The 9,003-nt window shown below is 31.7% G+C and overlaps 1 protein-coding gene across 2 annotated transcripts in view; it reads left to right on the top strand.

Annotated features, from left to right (window-relative positions):
- Window positions 1-4,227: 4,227 nt before the first annotated feature.
- The window catches only part of LOC149142423 (choline/ethanolaminephosphotransferase 1-like), a 129,987-nt gene continuing 125,211 nt past the window's right edge, over window positions 4,228-9,003 (top strand). For both annotated transcript variants that reach the window (XM_089446424.1, XM_089446427.1), the window contains exon 1: window positions 4,228-4,659. The gene's annotated coding sequence lies outside the window, so the exon portion shown is untranslated. The remainder of the gene's footprint in view (window positions 4,660-9,003) is intronic.

The following is a 9,003-nucleotide window of genomic DNA, read 5'->3' as shown; positions in this document are numbered from 1 at the left end:
CCATAGAGATAGGGAGACAATTGAAAGGATTTAGGGTTTACATCACAATCCACAAAATTTTTCCGCTCAAAATTGTTGTATTCTTAATATGAGATATCAATAGAAGGGATTTTTTTTTTGGGGTGGAAAAAATAAAGAGGCCATTGAAGGATGAAAAATAGGGCCCATTATGGAGGAAGAATTATCATTAAACACTAGAAATCTTTGGAGGTTAAGGTACACTAGTATAAATACAAAGGAATAAAAGAAGAAATATGTTTCTACACCAAAATGATGAAGAAGGTTATGAACTTCTCCATGAAGAATGAAGATTGTCTTTGAGCCAAACAACAATTTACTAAACATAACCTATGCGTAAGATCACATAAATTCTTTGTTAGAGAGTGTAATGCTCCCATTTGCAATAGTTCCCTAGGAGTAAAATGAATGTGTTATTATTGTTTATGCTTGATTTCTTCAACTTTGCTTTCTTTATTTAAATTACAACATGTAAGTAATAACAATCGAATTTTATGTACAATGAAATAACACACACACATATACATATATATTATTTTTAAAATTATTTATATATGAATCTCCACAATATTAATTAAGCTTTGTGATCATGAATCAAATCAACCATAGGTCGAGTGATTACATATCACCTCTGTGACTACCAATGTGCCAAATAAAGCCCTTATGAAAAAAAAAACTTTGGTTCCTGGTGAGAAGGTCATCATTCCTAACCATTAGTTCCAAGCCTTTTGGCACTTGTTAAGTCATATTCTCTCCTTTATGTTCCCAATAGTTGTTAAATTGAAAATCCCCCAGAGACAGGGCGACAACTGAAGGCTTTAGGGTTTCCATCACAATGCACATAAATTTTCCACTCAAAATTGTTGTATTCTTAATATGAGATATCAATAAAAGGATTTGCTTTTTTTGTTTTTTTTGTTTTGTTTTGTTTTTTTTTTTCATTTGTGGAAAAAATAAAGAGGCCATTGGAGGCTGAACAATAGGGCCCATTATGGAGGAAGAATGAACATTAAATACTAGAAATCTTTGGAGGTTAAGGCACACTAGTAGAAATACAAAGGAATAAAAAAAAATATGTTTTTAGACCAAAATGATGATGAAGGTTGTGAACCTCTCCATGAAGAATGAAAATGTCTTTGAGCCAAACAATAATTTACCAGACACAACCTAATAATTTACCAGACACAACCTAAGACTAATATCACATAAATTCTTTGTTAGAGAGTGTAATGCTCCCATTTGCAATAATTCCCTAGGAGTAAAAGGAATGTGTTATTATTGTTTATGCTTGAGTTCTTCAACTTTGCTTTCTTTATTTAAATTACAACATGTAAGTAATAGCAATCAAATTTGATGCACAATGAAATATAACACACATATGTACATATATATTATTTTTAAAATTTTATTTATATATTTCCTATTGCAACATTAATTAAGCTTTGTGATCACGAATCAAATCAACCATAGGTTGAGTGATTATATATAATCTCTGTGGCTATCAAGGTGCCAAATAAAGGCTGTATGAAAAAAAAACCTTTTAGTTAATGGGGAGAAGGTCATCATTCCTAACCATTAATTCCAAGCCTTTTGCCATTTGTTAAGCCATATTTTCTCCTTTATGTTCCTCATAATTATTAGTATGCTCATTTAAAGATTAGCTTATTTAAGTGATTCATTATGCTTACCTCCTCACAGTAAACACAACGTAAAAAATAAAAATAAAAAAATAAATAAAATATTCTATTCACATTCTCTAGTGTGCTTTAGCTTTAAATTCTTTCTATGGTCACATAATTTATTTTATATATACAACATGGGAGAACATTTTAACGTGAGGTCACATAATTTATTTTATATATACAACATGGGAGAACATTTTAATGTGAGGTCACATAATTTATTTTATATATACAACCTGGGAGAACATTTTAATGTGAGCTTTAACTTTAAATTCTTGCTATGGTCACATAATTTATTTTATATATACAACATGGGAGAACATTTTACAATCATAAAAGCATCATAAGATAACCTTGACACACATTAGCTCATTTCCAAAGAAGGTGGCGACATAGGGAAATCTAAGTTGGAGATAAGAGAATAAACAAATAGCAAGTATTGGGTTTTTAAGGTGGTATTAAATGTTATGGAAAAAGAGAAGAACTTCTTTCTATTTAATCTAAAATCTAATCATTGTCAATTTTAAGAAATATGAGTTCAAAATAATATAATCATTTAGTAAAGTAGGTCTTTAGGTCATTTTTAAGAGGATAATAAAAGTTATAGAAAGGGAAAAAAATTATTTTAACATTTCCATTTTTATCGTGTTAGTAAATGTTATTAGAAAAATAGAAGAAATTGAGACAATTTATTTAAAAACTAGTCAATATCATGAATTTAATATTAGATTAATAATGTTCAAAATTTAAACATAAATGATATATGTGTTTTTACATGATTTGTAAAGTCTACATTTTTCAATCAAGAATGATCAATCATTATGATTTTGAGATGTGTGCATTGCTATTTATGATTTTTTATTTTATTTTAAAAAATTTCATCAAATATGGATAATTTTTTTTTTTAAAGTCATCCTCAAATGTCGATAGTATTTTTAATTTTTTTCAAAAAAATCTTCATCAAAATGTCCACTTGAGTTCAATCACCTCAAAAGATATTAAAAAAAGTCTTCATCAAATGTCCACTTGAGTTGAAGCACCTCAAAAGATATTAAAAAAAGGTCTTCATCAAATGTCCACTTGACTTGAATCACTTCAAAAGATATTAAAAAGAATAAAAATCAAATGTCCACTTGACTTGAATCACTTCAAAAGATATTAAAAAGAATAAAAAAAATATAGGAAAAAAATAGAATTTTCATTTCAAAAGATAAGAATATGAAAAAAATCAAATTTTTAATTTCAAGAAAATTTCATGAAATCTCCACTTGAGTTGAATGATTTAAAAAATATAAAAAAATTAAAGGAAAACATGAAAAAAAAAATATCATTTCCCTAAATTGATTTATAAATAGTTTGATTATTATTATTATTTTTTTCATAATCATTTTTATTAGATTAATAAAATTTATATATTCTAAAACTCAATTATTCCTATTAATTTAAGATGAAGGATAAGACTTATAATGTATTAATGTTTTTATATAGTTTGAAAGTTTACATTTTTAAATATTATAGTTTTGGAAGATGTATAATGTTATTTAATTTTTTTTTTCAAATATTTTTTTAAATAAAATTTAAAAAATCTAAAAAATATTTTTTATAAAATTGATTTATAAATAATAAAAAAATAAAATTGATTTATAAATAATAAAAAAATAAGTTTTTTTTTTAATAATAAGTTAAAACGATTTAAAGTAATTCACTAATTTAAATACGAATTCATGAATTATCATTATAATTTAAAAATATATCTAATAATTTACCCATCAATACATTTAAATGAGATGCTTTAAGGTATATTTAAATAGATTTTTATTTTTAGTATATTTATCTTTTTTACTTAAATACAATGAATAATAAAAACTTACTTTTTATATATTTTAATTTTTCTTTTATTTTAATTATATTAAAAAAAGACACATGTAAGGTACACCTTATTTATTGAGTAAAATTAAAATGCATAAAAAATATAGTGTAATTAAATTTTGATAACCTTGTTAATTTTAGTTGTTTAAAATGAGTTTTTAAATATAAAGTGTTGAAAAATTATTAATATATTCCAATTATACAACAAATTACATAATTGAAATTTACAATTTTTTAGAAATTCATACCTAGAATAAAATTAACCCAAAAAAATACCCATAAAAAAACATATGATCATAAGGAATTAGTCAGCATATCAATATTAAATATTAAAATATACATATAAATACAACCTAACTATTACATGTTTTTACATTTTCAATAAAATTTAAAATAAATTTTTGCTTAAAATTATAAATTATTATTATTTAAAATATTTTATTAAATATATAAATAAATTTAACACTGATAATTCAAATTAGAAAAGCTCAAACTTACCCTCCAGAAAATGTTAACCAATTTCAAACAAAATGTACTCAAAAGTCAAAAACTTGTCAAACACGTCTAATGGTTAGAGTACAGAACACGGAATTGTGAAAGGTACGTGGTCACCGAAGAGAGACCTGCAAGGTTAAGTCAAATATTATTTGCGGTGGCCGTTCTTCGAAGGGTCATCATTAGGCGTGGCTCTAGAGGAAGGAAGTCTATTATTCTGATACTCTCCTTTCGATACTTGTTAAAAGTAATGAAAAGAGAGCATCGGATAGCAGGATACGCATTTGGAAGAAGTTGACAGTGCGTGGACAGCAGGGTCAAGTCAGAGTCAGCTGTGGAGGAACAAACAATCCACTGCACTCAATAATTTAAAGCCCTCTGCCCTAACCTTCCTCCGGAAGTCTCATGCGGCTCTTGCTGAAAATGTTAAAACCCCTTTGAAGCGCCTGGATTCTATGCCACTGTGATGTTAAATGACAAATCCCATAAGCCCTATGCAGCTATGAGAGGAGTTTTCTAGGAACGACTGTTTTGTGGCGCTGCTGTTGGTGGATCCCGCCCTTTTAAACCATTATTGGTTGTAGGTGCCACAGAGGTATTTATTAAGTATTCATTTCTTTTCTTATCTATGGCTCAACAATAAAACCTGGGCTAAAGCAGGAAAACATTTATTTGAAAAGAAAACACAGGAGAAGTTTTTGGGGGGTGCAATAGAAACAAATAATGGCAAATATAAACAAGGGCATTTTTTTACGATATTGACTCTTTGATTTTACTCAAAGGGTTTCATGTTACACAATGCTTCGATGTTGCATTTTTCCATTCTTTCCCAAAAGAATAGTTTTACTTGAAGTACTTATGTTGTCATCTACTCTATGGACGACACAAGAAACTCGGATTAAAGACATAACAGTATGTGCATTTTATCAGAAGCTAAACACACTTTAACACAATGTTTGCAAGTTGTTATTTTTTTGAACTAGTTTCTTCTTATCACGATGAGGATAGCCCGCCCAGATTTATCATTACCAGGAACCACTATCACTATTCAATATAGTCACCTCCAGTTTATAAGATGCGAGTGGAGTATCTGTTATGTCAAAGTTGCCAGGGACTTGTAGCTGTCCTCAATATCTGCTGCGTGTGCTGGCGTGCATCCACAAGCATCAGCACGAGCATGACTTTGTCACTGGGTGAACCTGAACCCTGGATGGAGGGAATATTTGATCCCTGCTTTCACTGACCCACGAAGACTCTGTTCACATTTGGATGTTGCCATGAAATCCATGTGCTGGACACTGACTTACAGCCCCCCTCGAAAAGGCTCAGGGTGAATATCGCAATTGGTCGATTAACAAACTTTCGCTTGAAGCAAGCCAAATGAGTTATTTTACACATTGTTTTTAATTTCCTAATCTCAGATTGCTTTATAAGGCAGACTGATTAGTGCAACATCTGTAATGGCTTCCTTCTGAACAGGTCAAATCAACTTTGGCCATAGATTTTGTAGGTCTTAACGTACTTTGTAATCTAAACCACCTAAGAATGATATTTTTAACTATTCTGCCAAAGATCAACAATACGTGAATTTGCCTTCTCTATCACCATGTGTTAAATGGTGTAATAGAGTGAGCAGCAAGAGCCCATTTGATAGATTTAATAAGTGAAATGACTATCCGTAAGTTTGTATTGCTTTTCTTACCTGGATGCTTTTTTAATGAGTAATAAGAGCCCACTGTTAAATTCAGCAAGTGAAACGGCTATCCGAGAGTTTGTATTGCTTTTCTTAAAACTTGATGCATTTTTGCACAAGATCCAGTATCTGAGAAATTATATTGCTTCTCTTACCTTAATACATTTTTTAAGCAAGACGCTCAGCTACTTCATATGTTCAAAATAAACATTAAAATTTGCAGAACGAAGAGGGAGAGGTAAAACAAAATGCATCCAATGTTGCAGCTCTCAGGAGTCAGAACTATGTATTTGACATTACATGTATCCATAGAATCCATTGATCAAGCTAGAAAGAAAATAACTTTAAATGTTTCAACTACAGACAGACATGCTATTGAAAACTGAAAGAGTAAATAGTTTCATTCCTTAGAATTATATTACGTCACATGTTAGCAGAGCCCCAAACTACCTAAATCGAATGAATAAAAAGGATAATCATATGAGCAGGAATTTCAGAAATCAATCTACATGAAATCTTAAAAAAAACGACAATTACAACAAGGCCAACAAAACAGCCTTGGAAAAGATAACGAGATTCTGCACTGCATGATCCCCTTATGTTGCATCAAAAGTGTATACCCAACTATGGTAAGCAAAGTGTCAAAGAGAGCAAAACCCTGGATTCCAACCTGCCACAGGCTTTGGGATCTTTTGTGTGGAATCAATAACAACCCAAGAGTTGGCCTTATAACCACTGATTGACAAATACTACCTCCTAATCGTTACACAAGACGCACATGGTGACTATGCCAGAGCAGTTACAATGTGTGGATGTTTAGCGGCTGGGGCTGCGAGCATTGCCTCTCTGTGAATTAGATGTCACAAACTGGCACTGTGTCAAACTTAATTCTTTTTAAGGAAGGGCGTTAAAAACCCTAACAAAGATTTTAGAAAACAAACTCTTCATTGAAATTTCACTAAGCAGTATTCTTATACAGTGTATTCTGTACTATGGACAATCATCAAAGTAAAACATCTTGATATAATCAAACTAAATTGGATCAGTTGGAACTTATTAACAAGCTTGAACATGTGAGGTCCATATGTTCCTAGCCCAAGAGATTCTATGCCTGTGTATAAAGTGAAGGGTGACAAGTGTAGATGGTTGTGATTGCAATCAAACTGCTAAACAAACATTTGGCAGGCATTAGGCTATGGTTATTAATTTTGGGCTTTTTGTAAGTCAACAGGCAAAGGAGGATGGCCTGAATGTACATGGAAGTCCACTTGTAAAATAATATATCAAATTAGAAAGGAGTCTCCTCATTATCAATAATAGTTTGGGTTTTTATTTTCTCTTTGAAATTGAAGGAGCTAACTAGATACCCTTTTTTTATTGTTCTAATTCCCGAACTTGTCATGTATATTTGAACGTCTAATCAAATGGATGAACTCTATTCAGGTCTGAGATTTTATCTGTCTAATATCTTAATTTGAATTTCTACCTAATTGAATCATTTGTTTGAAGACAGCATTGCTCTTTTCACTGGTAGTATTTGGATTTGAGTTGACACATTGAATTAAAATGGTGAGTAGAATGATAATACGAAAGCTGATTAACGTAAGGTGGGAAAGAGTTTATTACTACCTTTGATTATTTTATTTGTGATCTACACCTGACTATAGTGTTTCTCATGCACCCATGAAATAATTCTAGAGTCAGTGCCTTGAAAACTCTTTAAATGGACAATGGAGAAACATCGTTAAGAGACCGGCAAGATTGTTTGTGTTTTTCTGGAATGCCTCTCCACCGTTATGTTAACTAAATATATACTTGAATCCGTAAGAGTTGCATTTACTTGAAATGGGACTATATTATTTTGTGCATGAAAAAGCAAACCTATACTTCTGGGAAAGGAACGCTCCTTTAATATATTTTTGTGCATAGATGAAATCAAAATATGGAGTTCACTGAGCAGCGAAAACAAAATACCTCTTAACTGAAGGGTGAAAGAGATCCTCCTGCTCCAAAATTTAGCTCCAATCTCCTTCCTTGCCAAGCATGATCACCCTACTAGATTTCCACCCTACTGTATCCAAAGGTACACTTCTTCCCCCTGGAAACCCCCAGTTGCGGAGACTGTAACAAAGGAGTATCTAGTAGCAACTATGTGAATGGAAGGAAGACCTCCTTCACATACACAAAAACTGGTGCTTAATCGGGGTTTGGCACAATCTAGATCTCTTTCAACCAATTCTCCATGGAATTTTAATAGTACACTACTCATCCACAAAACCACTGGTGCTCTTACGGCCACTTCTCATCTATTTTATAATGATCAAACACGTGCCACATGTCACTTATTCATAATTCCCTATTTTCTAATTATCCTATATGAATATTATTAGCCCACTATTCAACATATTGAAATATCTAGGGCAGCTAGATAAGGTGTGATTTCTCTTTACTTTGATAATTGCTTGTGGTGTTCTTTACTTCAACTTGTAGTATTTATAATTAGCTTCTTCTTCTTTTAATTATTATAGTTTTCTTATCATTAAACAGCTACCAAATCATGAAGATCAATAGAACAAATGGACACAAGATGTAGGCTACTAGCCAGGGCCAAAACCTCTCCTAGGAGGAAAACCCACAGAGAATCTCTTATCTTCTTATAGAATCTTCAAATGACGAATTCCAAGACCAAGACCCTTCTAAGACCAAGTCAACCTTCTGTCTTCTACACTTTGCAATTTGACTCCGTGCTCAACCAGAAGTTCCATAGCTACAATTAGGTTGAAACTATTTGTTTCTAGTGTAGTTGCATGTGAATTAAGTCCCGTTGCATTTGTTCCATGTTCACTGCCCACTCAGGGGGAGAAAGTTTCCCAGATTCCTTGCGTACCGTACTCCCAACAATAGAGCCAAAGGTTGACAATTCAACCCGGAGCCAACCTTGTAATACTAGCATTAGGACATACGTGCAGACTGTTTCATAACTTGCCTTGTTATCCCTGGCTGGACTCTAATTATTGGGAACAATAGTCAACATTCAAAGCTCGATGAAGACATGTAGAGAAAGCCTTGCAACCCAACACAACCCAATGGAATTGACACCGAGATCCTAGATAGGGTCAACCTCGCTTTCCCACAGAAAAAATTCCACAGAATTTGGAGTAGATAGATACCTAGCTACCAATGACAAGTGAGATCTTTTTGACAAAAAATGAGGATCTAATGGAAAAGTCCAAAACATAAAAAGGC

Source organism: Pinus tabuliformis, chromosome X (genome assembly GCF_031772625.1).
Source record: "Pinus tabuliformis cultivar Carrire ecotype Pingquan chromosome X, CPIR1, whole genome shotgun sequence".
NCBI lineage: Eukaryota > Viridiplantae > Streptophyta > Pinopsida > Pinales > Pinaceae > Pinus > Pinus tabuliformis.
The sequence above is the reverse complement of the archived record's forward strand: the minus strand, read 5'-3'. Positions and strand labels throughout refer to the sequence as shown.